The 14,886-nt window shown below is 49.8% G+C and overlaps 1 pseudogene; it reads right to left on the bottom strand.

Annotated features, from left to right (window-relative positions):
* Positions 1-581: 581 nt before the first annotated feature.
* LOC129539507 (b(0,+)-type amino acid transporter 1-like) lies at positions 582-9,527 on the bottom strand (annotated as a pseudogene).
* Between the last annotated feature and the right edge of the window lie 5,359 nt (positions 9,528-14,886).

The raw sequence follows: 14,886 nt of genomic DNA, 5'->3' as shown, positions 1-14,886 counted from the left end.
TTCTCACCTGGGCAGCCAGATACCTCTCCACTTTAGTCCTATAATCATATTAGTCTTCTGGTATCTGTTCTTTTTTTTTTTAACATTTATTTGTTTGCTTGACTGTACCATATCTTAGTTGTAACATGCAGGATCTTCGATCTTCATTGTTGTATGTGGGATCTAGTTCCCTGAGCAGGGATCGAACCTGGGCCCCCTGCATTGGGAGTGTGGAGTCTTAGCCACTGGACCACCAGGGAAGTCCCCTGGGACCTGTTCTAACTTTTCTTCCTTTCTTTGTGAAATTTGACTGTTCTCCCTTGTACCCAAACCAAATAAAACCCCTCTTTCCCAAGGATATGCCTCTTGCTTCTTTTTCTGTTCAAGCAAGTTAGCAGCTTTAAACATTAGCTGAAGAATCGTGTCTTCTGGAACAAGGTTGGTCAGAACCAGAGCTTTTCTAGTTGTAATAAATAAGAATCCATTCAAACCCACTTGAGCCAAAATTGATTTATTATAAGGTATCAAGTTGTTCCAGACAATCAAAAAGCAGGTTTTCCCAGTTCTTGGGACCACATAATTTCTCAACACCATCTCACTATATATCTCCTTCATCTTTCCTTTTTAACCAGGCCACACACGTATCATGTGGGATCTTAGTTCCCCAATATCAAGGATCAAACTCATGCCCTCTGTGTTGTTAGCACAGAGTCTCAACCATTGGAATGCCAGGGAAGTCCCATCTTCTTCATTCTTCTCTCCATGGTGGCTTTCTCTACCCACATCATGGAAGATCCCAAGATTTACAATTTCTCAGCTCAAACAACCATCAGAATTCTTATCTCAAAATTTCAAGAGAAGGGCACGTGTTTCAAGTTGTCCACCTGAAATATCAAATAACTGTGACCCAGAGAGCTGCTGCTGCTGCTAAGTCACTTCAGTCATGTCCGACTCTGTGTGCGACCCCATAGACAGCAGTGTGTAATTCCAGCACGACTGTGAGATCCACCTGTGAAGATGGAGCAGCTCTTATAGAAGAGAAGAACGCTGTCCTGGGCAGATAACCCCAAATTCCACATCACCTGTGTCATGGCACTTTAGGAACTTATTAGGATTATGCATAGTCAACCTACAGAGAAGCAGGCCAGGCCGCTTGTGTGCAGATAGAGGTGTCTACAGCAACAAGGGCAGTGCCGACCTGTCCAGTCCTTCAGTCAGCATTCTTTGTGGTTGGAGCAACTTCCATGAGCAGCTGGAGATGCAGGATGACCACCTGCAAACACTCGGGCTGGTACCAGAAGTAGACAAACAGGAAATAGACCAGGAAGCCACTGAGCAGGAGCAGGAAGACATACAGGAACTCTGGCTGGGGATGGGCCACGATGGACGCCAGCACCAGGTATACAGATGCAAAGAACATGGTGGCAGGATGATGATGGGGACCTACAGGGACAGAGAGACCTGGATGATGAAGACCTGCCTGGGAGGTGGCACAGGGCGCCTGGGCTCTGTCCCTTCTGCCTGCCCACCTTCCTGCTGCTTCCACCTGCGACCAACTCCTCTCTTTCAGAACCTACCATAACAACTCGTCAGGCCAAGGGAGACACCTGTTGGGCTACAGAGGCCCCTCCAGGGAGCAGAGACTTTGGGACCCAGCCTGATCCTCTCTGTTACGTGAGTCTCGCTGGGTGCGTGCATTCTCTCTCTGTTCAACTCCCACTGTTCTCCCTCAGTGTCCTCTAGAGGAGAAAGGCATCCCCAGCAAGGAGAGTCAACACGCTGTGATCCAACTGTCCCTTACCCCCCAGGACAGACAGAAATTCCCTCCCAAATACAACAGTGTTGACCACTTTCTTTCTTCCTCTGGGCCCCAAGTGAGGCTGTGGTCCAACCATCTGCGTCATGCGATAGCTTATAATTGAAAAAGAAGCCCATGTATGTCCTGAAATCTACCTTGTCAGGTTAGGGAAGATTCTTCTTTATCCGCAAGTACAGGAGACAGCTGAAGGTGATTCTGTAGGTGAGCCAGCCAAGGAAGCTGAAGGGCAAACATGAGCCACTCGTTAACAGGCCCCGCCACAGTGGGGCTAGCAAGAGGGGCCAGCCTACTAGGTGCAAACCTAGAGCAGAGCTGCAAGCACATCAGGGCCTCTCAGCCACCCCCAGCTCCCCTGATCCATGCAGCCGAAGGAAAGAAGAATGCAAGGCTGGGGCACTGAGTACAGGGATGTGCTGGAGGGTCCAGCTGGAGCTTTGTCTTCAGACACAAAGGGGCGCACACACAAGCCCACCCACCCACGAGGCTCCAGATCAGGCCTTCTCTGACTGCCCCTGGCTGGCTGGAGGAGGACAATTTCAAAGGGAGGGAGGACTATCTGTTTTTCCAAAAGCAAGAATCTGGTGGAACCTCAAGGAAGGCTGTGTTCCCCTCAAGGGACGCACACTCACAGCAGACTGTGCCACCTTGGAGTTGGTGATGGGCAAAAGAAAAACCTCTGCCCCCTCTGTCTGGTGTAAGTCTGATGTAAACTCCACATAACCTTGGAGGCCATCTCTTGAGGTTGTCCAGATGGGGAGATATGGGGCCCTGGCTGACATGAATCATCCTTGAGTTCTCATCTGTGCCAGGACATTCTCTGTCACTCTCCCCTATCTCAGGCTGAAGACCCTTAACAGACACCACGGATTTGATTTTATCTTCACTGTACAATGAGTTTTTTCTTTCTCACGGGAAAAAGATGAAAAGAAAAACAATGTTTGTTACTTAATGTTCTGAAGAAAGGGACATCGAGTACTATATATCCTGTTCCAAAAGATTAGTTACTCTTAGGACAACAAAGGAAGAGAACATGTGATGCTTGCAAAATTACTCTGAGAAGTCCTCTGCCCCAGACATCATGCCTGCCTGGTGGGTTAAGAGTCTGCTTGTTGAGAGAAGTTTAAAAATGACAACTGGATATCACAACAGCCCATCATTTCTGCCCCAGAGAAAGCAATAAAGGGGGTCAGAACATCTCCCCACTTTGATGCGATTCCGGAGTGTGCCCACACAGCTTGGCTGTGGGTCTGCCCTGAGTTCAGCAGAGCTCTGTTGGGTCAGATCCAGAACAAAAACCAGACTACAAAGGAAAAATGACACCAAGCCAAAGGCTACGAGTCATGTGAGTGAAGCCTGAATATCTTTTTACATTGTCCTGGAGACAGAGTTAAGGGACAAGAAAAAAGAAAGAAAATGAGAAAGACAACACAAGACTTTATTTCTTGGTGAAAATTGGTCTCATTGAATTTACAGAAACAGGGCAAGAGAGGAGGGAACTATGTTTAATTTTGGAAACTTAACTGGGAGAGAATGGTTAAAACAGTGTGTGTGTGTGTGTGTGTGTGTGCAGGCTCTCTGAGCCTGAGCTTCCAGAAGTGTGTGCATGTGTTTCTGTGTGTGTGTGTGTGTGTGTGTGTGTATCATAGGGGCTTCTGGAAATGTGCATGCACATAAGAGTACATATGTGTGCATGTCTGTGAATGGGTACACATAGGGGCCATGAGATGCTCAGCCTGACGGGGCAGTCTCACTTGCCTCAAGAAGTTCACGATGGTGTTGAAGTTTCCGGAGATGACCAGGATCAAAGCCATCACTGTGGTGAACATCAGGGCTGGAGCTGGAGTGAGGTGATGCACGTGAACCATGGACAGAAGTTGGGGCTGGGAAGCAAAGTCAGGTGTCAGGTAACCTCCAGTGGAGCCCCGGTGGGGGTCTGTCCCCAGAAACTCCCACCCTCTTCTCCTGCCAAACTCCCTCAGGACACCAGGGTACCCAACCAGATAGTCCCCAGTTCCCATGGCTTCCTTCCAGGTATAGGTTACTGGGGATCGCCTGGAGTGACCAGACTCAGGGGGCAGGTTGGGGAGGCCCATCCCTCCAGACCATCCAAGACCCTGTAGCTTAGGATGTGGGGTTGCAGTGTGGAGAGCTGTAGCAGGTGCCTGGCCAGCCAAATCTTTTGACTTTCTATTGCTCCCCCTGAAGACAGAAAGAAGGACCAGGAAGGGAAGACTGAGGAGAAGAGGGGAAAGGAAGGGCCGGGAATGGGTGGATCATGGAGAGGGATACTGGGTTCCAGTGTAGACTGTGTTATCCTTCAGCAAATACTCAGGGCCCTGCTCTCCGCCTCTGTGGAAGAAATATATTAATAGTTTCCATCCACTGATTTGAGCTTGCCAATGAACTGTGAGCAGGAGAGACCCACCAGAAGCTCTAAATATGTGTGTGTGGTTTGGCTTGGTCTCTTGAACCACTGCCAACTGCTATGGCAAAAACATGCCCCAGGAGCCCCTATGGCCTGGGTCCCAGGATTAGAACAGACTCACAGTCATAGTGAGAAGATGTGAACACAAGCCCTGGCCTGCAGCCGAGCCACTCTGACCCTTTAACTCATGAGCAACATGGAATGTCTGTTGTCCTAAGCCTCTGGAATTAGGGGCTGTCTCCTGTAAAGCATTACTGCAGCAAAAACTGACTGAGTGACAGAAAGTCGCCCAGGCGTGGGGGGCCCAGAGGGTACACACTGGCTCCTGGGGCTCCTCCCCACTGCCCCAGCACCAGTGTTGGATAAAGATGTCCCTGTCATCTACAAGAACTGTACATGGAACAACAGACTGGTTCCAAATAGGAAAAGGAGTACGTCAAGGCTGTATATTGTCACCTTGCTTATTTAACTTATATGCAGAGTACATCATGAGGAACACTGGGCTGGAAGAAGCACAAGCTGGAATCAAGATTGCCGGGAGAAATATCAATAACCTCAGATATGCAGATGACACTACCCTTATGGCAGAAAGTGAAGAGGAACTCAAAAGCCTCTTGATGAAAGTGAAAGAGGAGAGTGAAAAGGTTGGCTTGAAGCTCAACATTCAGAAAACAAAGATCATGGCATCTGGTCCCATCACTTCATGGGAAATAGATGGAAAAACAGTGGAAACAGTGTCAGACTTTATTTTTGGGGGCTCCAAAATCACTGCGGATGCTGATTGCAGCCATGAAATTAAAAGACGCTTACTCCTTGGAAGGAAAGTTATGACCAACCTTGATAGTATATTAAAAAGCAGAGACATTACTTTGCCAACCAAGGTCCGTCTAGTCAAGGCTATGGTTTTTCCCGTGGTCATGTATGGATGTGAGAGTTGGACTGTGAAGAAAGCTGATCGCCGAAGAATCGATGCTTTTGAAGTGTGGTGTTGGAGAAGACTCTTGAGAGTCCCTTGGACTGCAAGGAGATCCAACCAGTCCATTCTAAAGGAGATCAATCCTGGGTGTTCATTGGAAGGACTGATGCTAAAGCTGAAACTGCAATACTTTGGCCACCTCATGCGACGAGTTGACTCACTGGAAAAGACTCTGATGCTAGGAAAGGTTGGGGGTGGGAGGAGAAGGGGACCACTGAGAATGAGATGGCTGGATGGCATCACCGACTCTGTGGACATGAGTTTGAGTGAACTCCGGGAGTTGGTGATGGACAGGGAGGCCTGGTGTGCTGTGATTCATGGGGTCGCGGAGAATCGGATACGACTGAGCGACTGAAATGAACTGAACTGAACTGAACTGAACTGTCATCTACAAGCCTTTACGGTGTGACCCAGCACGGTGATCTCCCAGAACCTGGAGGTAAAAGGACTGGAGTAAGTGGAGAGGTAGGGAATATGTGAGCCCTGCTACTGCTGCTAAGTCACTTCAGTAGAGTCCGACTCTGTGCGACCCCATAGACAGCAGCCCACCAAGCTCCCCCGTCACTGGGATTCTCCAGGCAAGAATACTGGAGTTGGTTGCCATTTCCTTCTCCAATGTGAGCCCTACTCTCAGCAGAAAAGAGGGCTATGTCTTTCGAGGAAGCCCTGGTTTGGGCTAAATTCTGAGCTCTGGGAGGAGAAAGCTTAGCTGGCTGTCCTTAGAGGTATGTCCCCCCACAGTTCCTTGGTTCCTGCCTCACTGTTGTCCATATGAGATCAACAGTTTTTAAAAGGCTAATGTTTTAAACTCTGTACTCTGTATTCTCCTGCTGCCCTCATCACCTTGCCCAGCACACACCCCATGGTGGCCACCAGGTGGCCCTCTCTGGCAGCCACATAGGACACACGGCTTCCACTGAAGAACGACCCATTGGCAGAGCCGAATGACGAGAGGGCGACAGCCAAGGGCACCAGCCAGGCCCAGGCCCCCAGAACCTGGTTCCTAGGACAACAGAGGAATCGAGGGAAGGATCTCCAGCAGCAACCTGGAAGACAGTCTCAAGGCCACATCGGAAATAGAGTGAGCAAACCCAGGGGCTAGTCGGAATACTCATGGGGGACTATCCTTCCCCAGGGCGGGGCTGTGAACAGGTCACGTGACTCACTCACCCCCAGCTCACAGCCATCCCATCGGTGGAAAGGATCTCACTGGGCGAGAGCACTAGCAGGTAACTGACGTTGGCCAGGATGTACAGGCCGGTGACCAGGGGGATGGTGATCATCAGTGCCCACACCAGGTTCTGCTGCAGAGTTGGGGAGAAGAGGCCACGTGTTAGCCCGTGAGGTCCTTCCCCGGGTCTCCGAGCAAGCTCAGGAATGTAGCACCGAGCTGATCCTGGCCCCAGGGCACACGCCAGGCCAGGGGGCACTGGCCGTGTGTCCCTCCTCCATGAAATTAGAGTCCCACGGCATGGACAGGCCAACCGACAGGTGTGCTACGAGGCTGTGAGGAGAACTCACAGTCAGAGCGGTGGAGGTGCAGTGGAGCGTGGGGACCTCAGGGTGGGGGGTAGCCATCATCAGAGTTTCCGGAACGAGCAGGGCCTTATGCTGGGTTCTCCTTGAAGAATGGAGGAGATTCTGGCAGGTGGGTTGCAGGGGGGGGCATTCACAGCAGGAACACCCACAGAGTAGGGGTGCAGAGAAGAGGCAGGAAAGTTAGAGATCTCCACGGTCAGATGGTCCCTCCAGCCTCTATTCCAGGACCCACCATGCCAACTTTGCCTAGTCTCTGGGTCCCCAGGACACAGGCCCAGACTGAGGGCCATTCCATCCAGGGGTTCTTTTCTGACCCTAAGTCTCCTCGAGAGGAAATTGGGAATCACTGGGGATCTGTGAACTGGGACTCCCGACTGTCCTGCCTCTCTGCAGGGTGTGAGGATCAGCGAAGCAGAAGGGAAAGGAAGGGCCTGGACACAGGGACTGTGGGCACTGGGACTGGTTTGCATTGTAAGAGCCTCAGCACCTAGCTGACCGGGGTCACCCCCAAAAGTGTATTCAGCAATCATGCAATAAAAATTGAGGAATGCATGAAAAGTAGGTGAAATCAGAGGGTGGACTGCTCCCTCCCACTCCGTACCCCGAGTTCTGGACATCATTCTGGAGCCAGGGGAAAGGGCCTCCCTCCAACTTGACCCAGCATTTCCCTAGGCTCGGACTAGCCCTGCATAAACATATTTAGACTCCACAGTAAGAACACACTTCAAAGTGGGAGAAGCACGTCCAGGGCACTCCCGGGTCTCCTGGAGGGCTTTCTCTAGAGGTCTTTTGGTTGACCTTGGGAAGAGCAGGCAAGCACTGATGAATGTACAACCCCTCCCTTCAGTACCAAACGGTACAACAGAACATGACATTGCTATTCCTGACATATGAAACAATACACAGAAGCCACGCTTCCTCACTAAGACACAGGGAGCTCTCTTTCAGACTTGGGATGGTGCTGTCCCTGTGTGGGCTGCACCAGTGTTCCAGGCAGACCTCCTCCCCACCCCTAGAAAGGACACTCCCTCATTTAAGCACCTACCCCTAATGCATATATCTTCTGTTCTCCAATATTATACAAAAGGAAGTTTCTATGGGGCTCTGTAATAACCTAGAGGAAAGGGTGAGACATGGGAGGGAGACTCAAGAGGGAGATGACATATGTACACCTATGGTTAGTTCATGTTGATGTATGACAGAAATCAAACCAATATTGTAAAGCAATCATCAGTCAATTAAAAATAAACAAAATAAAAGAAATATTTAAGACTTTTAAAAAAGCAGTTTGTAGAGCTTTCTGCCAGAGCTGAGATCTGCCCACAGAAAAGTTTGGAAGTGGGTTTGGAAGGAAGGGCAGGGGGCGTGGAGGATGAAGAAATATTCTCAGAGCCCACTTCTGGTCCCTGGGGTCCAGGGTGCTGAGCCACTCCTCAAATAACCCCCCAGACCCCTCATAAAGTCCAAAGTTTCCTAGTGCCTCCCAAGAGCCCTGCAGACCAAACCCCTCCCAAAGCAATGACTAGCCAGCCCCAGGTTCACAGGTGGAGTGAGACAGGCAGGACTGGCTCGTTCTTCTGTCCCAGCCCTGAAGCTGTGTCCTGTAGCGGGCTCCCATGCTTCAGCAAATATGACTTATGTATCTACTACAATGTTCCAGAGAGAACAATCCAGGTGACAGAAACCTGAGTCATCAAGCTCAGCTTCTTACAAGGGGTCTGACTTCCAAGTCACCCCCCCCTTTCTAAACCTCAGTTTTCCCACAGGAAAATTGGGAAGATAATGTCTACCTTCCAGGAAAGCAAAATGAGCCCATGGATAGGAAACAATAAAGCTCCCCCCTTACTTGAGAAGCTATTATTCCTATAATTACATAAACTAATCAGAAAAGACATTGGGCTGGCACTTTAGCCCCATGAGTACAGAAAGGGAGCCCCTCTTTCCAGCTGATTTATCAGTCTTTGCTCAGATAACAATTATCGGAACTACTAATGTTTGAAGATTTCAGCCCCTGAAGCAGTGTCACGGACTCATGTTTGAATTCTTGAGTTCCTCTGTCACCTGGCTGAGGCTACTCCAGCCATCGAAGGACCACAGGCACTGGTAGAAGGCCATGCTGATGTGCCCGGCCTGCTGGGACGTGTTGTGGAAGGCGGACAGGAGGGCTTCCGGGTGGCCTCGGCCCTAGCCCAGCACCACGGCGCCGCCTTCAACAATGACCAGCAAGGAGAACACTTGGGCAGTCGCGCACATGTTCATCAGCATGGCAGCCATCCGCGAGCTCCAGCAGTTGACCAACATCAGCAGCAGGATGCAGGTGGCAGCCACCTCCTTGAGCACGGCCTGGGGCAGTGAGGAGCAGCCTGGGTAAAAGGGGACCAGGACATACTCGGCAAAGCTCAGCGAGATGGCTGCGATGGTGGCCGGTCTGCCCACCAGCACAAACATGTAGACGACCAGAAAGGCGGGTAAGGAGCCAAAAGTTCATAGGATGTAGATATATTCCCCTCCAGATTCGGGAACCAGAGCCCCCAGTTCAGCATAGCACAGGGCACCCAGTGTGGCCAGAAGACCACAGACTGCCCAGACCACGAGGCTGGCCCCGGGGCTGCCCATGTAGACCAAGACGCCCTGTGGTGACATGAAGATGCCAGAGCCGATCATAGAGCCTGCAGTCAAGGACATGGCCATGTCCACAGGCCCATGTCCCTCCTCAGCCTCAGCCCCTCAGCCGCCGCCTCCTGCTCAGCCACCCCCTCATCGCCATCTCCTTGCTGATTTCTCTTCATCCCGGAGCTTCAACAGTCACTGCAGCTAACTGAGCAGAAACAGATGCTCTGATACCTATCGGGCTCATGGGCTTCCTGCAGGAGTTAATGATTACAGAGCCTGGAGGAATCTGAGCCAGGGGCCAGAGAGCCAGAACACAGCATTCAGAGGGGACCACTCCTCTCCTGATCTCCCAGCTCTTGTCCAGCCAGAACCCAGGACAGGGAGGTTGCAGGAGCTGTTCAGTGACACAACTCAGGAAAAGTTAAGGAAAGACAGGTTTCAGCAGGAATCCCTGGTGCCCAATTCCACAGCAACATGTCTGTGGAATCACAGTTGGCTGAATGCTCCATGCCAACAGTATGACTGCTGAGTTACTGCACATTAGGACCCTAAGAAACTTCTGGAATACTTTTATCAGCCAAACAGTATAATCCCAGCTTTATTCAGATTCCAAGAAAAATGGCATGAGTCCTGTTCTAAAGCAGAATGAAAATGTTTAAAGAAGAGGATCCAAATAGTTTGAGAGAGAATTTGTTCCCCCTGTAGGAAAGGAGTAGGTGGTTAAGTGTACAGGGTCTAGAGTGGAAACACCTTCATTCAAATCCCAGCTCTAGTTCCTCGCAGCTGTATGACCTGAGACAAGGCCTCTGAACCTCACCCTAGTCATCAGTAAGCTGATTACAATACCCACTATATAGGGTTACTCTAAGTACCAAATAACTTAAAATCCATTCAAAGTAGCTAAAATAGCAAATGACATGTAGTAAGATTTCCTTGAAACTGCAATACTTTGGCCACCTCATGCGACGAGTTGACTCACTGGAAAAGACTCTGATGCTGGGAAAGGTTGGGGGTGGGAGGAGAAGGGGACGACAGAGAATGAGATGGCTGGATGGCATCACCGACTCTGTGGACATGAGTTTGAGTGAACTCCGGGATTTGGTGATGGACAGGGAGGCCTGGCGTGCTGTGATTCATGGGGTCGCGGAGAGTCGGACACAACTGAGCGACTGAACTGAACTGAACTGAACTGAAGATTTCCTTATATATTACCCATCGCTATCTGGCTAAGAGTTTCATTAGTTTCCTAAAGATAGAGAGACAGAACTGAGATATTTAATTTAACATAATTTTATTGGTATATGGATAATCATTTCAAGATATGGTATATAACTTTTTAATTGATCTTCCCTTATATTTTTCAAATCGTGACTTATAAATGTTACTGGTATTGTTATGCAGAGTCAATGGAACTCAGTGGTATTTGGGGTAAAGTTGCTGGCATCCAAAGTGGGCAGAGAGGTACTTGCAGTCACTTGAACAGACTGGCCTAGCTCAAGCCAGCTATATGGACTGCTTGGATCTCATGTGCATGTGTAATCAATAAAACTCAAGACAGATGCAAAGGGCGTTGTTGTCACTGATTCCTGGCATATCCATCCTGCCTCCTCCCCTTGCTATACCGAAGCCCAAAGGGCAGCAGTCCTCCAAAAATATAGGGCCATCTTCTTCAGAAATAACTGGAGAAGGGGCCCTCCGAGATTCAAAAGGAGGTCCTCCAACATCCTTACCCAGTAGAAAGAGAAAGAAGAGGAAAAAGAAGCAGATAAGAAAGAAAGTAGATAGAAGAACTGATGGAAAGAAGTTAGGAAAGAAGAGAGTACTGGAGGCATGGGAAAGGAAACCAGCTGCCTTTCTGGTCATAGCTAAATAGTTACCAAGACACTCAGCCTTGTCTTTCTCCAGGCACTGCTGCTGGTGGGTAATGTAAAGGTTAGCCAACTGCAGAGGGTGAGAATAGTCCACAGGTCATGGTCACCTCTCACACCACGGGCAGTTCTCAGGGTTTCCAAAACCACTTAGACTCAGTAATTTGCTAGAAGGACTCACGGAATTCACCAAAAGCTTTTATACTCAAGTTATATTTTATTACACCTAAAAGATACAGATTAAAGTCAGCCATGGAGGGGAGGACAAAGCCCAGAAACCGAGGGTCCAAGCACAGAGCTGCCAGCCCTCCTCGCCCAGTGGAACAGGACATTAGTATTCTCCTGCCATCAGTGTTGACAACACACACATCACACTGCCAACCAGGGAGGCTCTCCATGTCCACTCTTTACTGGGGTCCCATCACTTAGACATGGCTGGCTGCTCCTATGGCTGACTTCAGTTTCTAGCCCCTCAGGAGGTCAAGGTGACATTTCATGACCCAAAGATCCCATCCAAAATCACATCGTTAATACTATCTGGTTCGCCCAAGGCCCCCAGGCAATTCTGATCAAGCATGATATTCCAAGGGCTTAGAGATTACCTCCCAGAAGCTGAAAGTAAGGGCAGCCCATCCCTTCTCCAGTGGGTCTTCCCGACCCAGGAATCGAACTGGGGTCTCCTGCATTCCAGGTGGATTCTTTACCAACTGAGCTACCAGGGAAGCCCAATTAAGACACAGCACAGAACAGCAGACAAGATGGTGGAGGAATAGGACGGCGAGAACACTCTCTCCTCCACAAATTCATCAAAAGAACTTTTGAATGCGAGTAAAGTCCACAAAACAACTTCTGAATGCTGGCAGAGGACGTCAGGCACCCAGAAAAGCAGCCCATTGTCTTCGAAAGGAGGTAGGAAAAAACATAAAAGATAAAAAACGAAACAAAAGAAGTAAGGACGGAGCTCCGTCCCGGGAAGGGAGGCTTTAAAAAGAGAGAAGTTTCCAAACACCAGGAAACATTCTCACTGGCGATTCTGTGGCGAGCCTTGGAAGCTCAGAGGGCCACATAACCCTCTTTTTTTTTTAAGATTTTTTTAAAACCCACCGATTACCCGCCAAACGGTAACTCCCAGCGGAGAAGCAGCGTAGACGCCTGCATACGCCATTAGCAAGCGGGGGCTGGGCAGGGAGGAGCTGGCTGAACTGCTTAGAGAGAGGACTGGGCTTGAATGCCGCGAGAACAATTTGAGAGAACTGGGGAGAGCAAAGCAGACTGTGGGATAGCTTCCCCACGAAAAGGCGGAAAGCTCTAACCTATGACTCGGCCAGCCCCGCTCACAGAATAAAGGACTGAGCAGAGCGAGCCGGCTGCGGTCGGCCCGTCCCCCATTCCCCGCCGAGACAGGCAGGGAGCGCAGCCAGAGCCGGAGCGGGCAACCGCGGCCCCAGAAAGGCATCCGATACAAACTGCAGGCAGGCTTGTTGCTATTCAGGACTTCTTGGGCTCGGGCCGGTTGATATCCCCCTGAGAAGGTGCGCCGGTTGTACACCCAGAAAACTGAGTGGCGGGGACTGGGGAGGCAATAAGTCGCAGAGACCGCGCTCGCAAAACACCTGGTCCCCTGAGCTGCTCGGACTGGGGAAGGCACAAAACGCAGGCCCAACCAAGTCTGCGCCTTTGTGGAGTACCTGAGAACCTGAACTTGAGCCGCTCAGACCTGGGAAGTGCATACAACCTGGTGCCGGCCTCGGACAGTTCCCAGCAGAGCAACCTAGAGCCTGTGCAGTGTAGACTGGGACGGCATACGTGCTGTGAGCGGGGGCAAACCCAGTGTGGCCGAGACGCTGCGAGCACTCCCCACAGACGCCAGAGATATTCGACTGCAGCGTCCCTCCCTTCCCAGAACAGGACTGAACAACTGAGCCTTAAAAAGTGTCCACCCAACCCCTAGTATCAGGGCGGAAATTAGACACTGAAGAGACCAGCAGACAGAAGCTAAAACAGAGGGAACCACCTTGGAAATGACAGATAGAGACGTCTAGAGACTACTCCAAGAATAAGACCAAAAACCAGAGGCAAGAGGCTTAAGCCCGAATCCTGAGAACACCAGAGAAGTCCTGACTCCAGGGAACATTAATCGATAGGAGCTCATCAAACGTCTCCATACCTACGCTAAACCCAAGGGTCAACAAATTCCAGAGCAAGACATACCACGCAAATTCTCCAGTAACACAGGAAACTAGCCCTGAGCTTCAATATACAGGCTGCCCAAAGTCACTCCAAACCCACTGACATCTCATAACTCATTACTGGACACTTCATTGCACTCCAGAGAGAACAAATCCAGCTCCACCCACCAGAACACCGACACAGGCTTCCATAACCAGGGAACCTTGACAAGTCACCTGTCCAACCCCACACACAGCAAGGAAACTACATAATAAAGAGAACTCCACAAACGGCCAGAAGAGGGAAAGGCCACCCCAAGCAAAGCATTATAAGCAAGATGAAGAAGCAGAGAAATACCCAGCAAGTAAAGGAACAAGATAAATGCCCACCAACACAAACAAAAGAGGAAGATATAGCGAATCTACATGAAAAAGAATTTCAAATTTTGGTGGTGAAAATGATTCAAAATCTTGAAAGCAAAATGGAGTTACAGATAAATAACCTGGAGAAAAGGATTGAGAAGATGGAAGAAAGGTTTAATAAGGACTTAGAGGAAATAAAAAAGAGTCAATATACAATGAATAATACAATAGATGAGATCAGAAACACTCTGGAGGGAACAAACAGTAGAATAACAGAGGCAGAAGACAGGATAAGCGAGCTAGAAGATAGAATTGTAGAAATAAATGAAACAGAGAGGAAAAAAGAAAAACAAATTAAAAGAAATGAGAACAATATTAGAGACCTCTGGGACAATGTTAAACGCTCCAACATTTGAATCATAGGAATCCAGAAGAAGAAGACAAAAAGAAAGACCATGAGAGAATACTTGAGGAGATAATAGTTGAAAACTTCCCTAAAATAGGGAAAGAAATAATCACCCAAGTCCAAGAAACCCAGAGAGTCCCCAACAGGATAAACCCAAGGCGAAATACTCCTAGTCACATATTAATCAAATTAACAAAGATCAAACACAAAGAACAAATATTAAAAGCAGCAAGGGGGCAGACGCGAGAGACGCCCGGCTCCCGGCGGCGCAGACGCCAGAGACGCCCGGCTCCCGGCGGCGCAGACGCCAGAGACGCCCGGCTCCCGGCGCAACCGACCACGTGCAGAATCGTGGCTGAGAGGAGCTGCCCCGCACCCAGGGTTAGGGCGGTGGCCGAGAGGAGCTGTACCACGTCCAGGAGGCGGTGGCTGCTTGGGCACCGGAGGGCCGAGAGGAGCTGATCCACATTCAAAGCAGGAGGGGCGGCCTTGAGGAGATACCCCTCATCCAAGGTAAGGTACAGCGGCTGCGCCTTGCTGGAGCAGCTGGGAAGAGGTACTCCACGATCAAGTGGAATATAAGAATCCAGTGTTCTGGGGAGGAAGGAACAAGATGGCAGAGGGATAAGACGGCGAGACCACTTTCTTCCCCACAAATTCATCAAAAGAACATTTGAATGCGGAGTAAAGTCCACAAAACAACTTCTGAATATTGGCAGAGGACATCAGG

The sequence above is a fragment of the Moschus berezovskii genome, chromosome 11 (genome assembly GCF_049115385.1).
Source record: "Moschus berezovskii isolate FMDL1 chromosome 11, NW_MosBer_1.0, whole genome shotgun sequence".
NCBI lineage: Eukaryota > Metazoa > Chordata > Mammalia > Artiodactyla > Moschidae > Moschus > Moschus berezovskii.
This window is presented reverse-complemented; position numbering and strand designations above follow the sequence as displayed.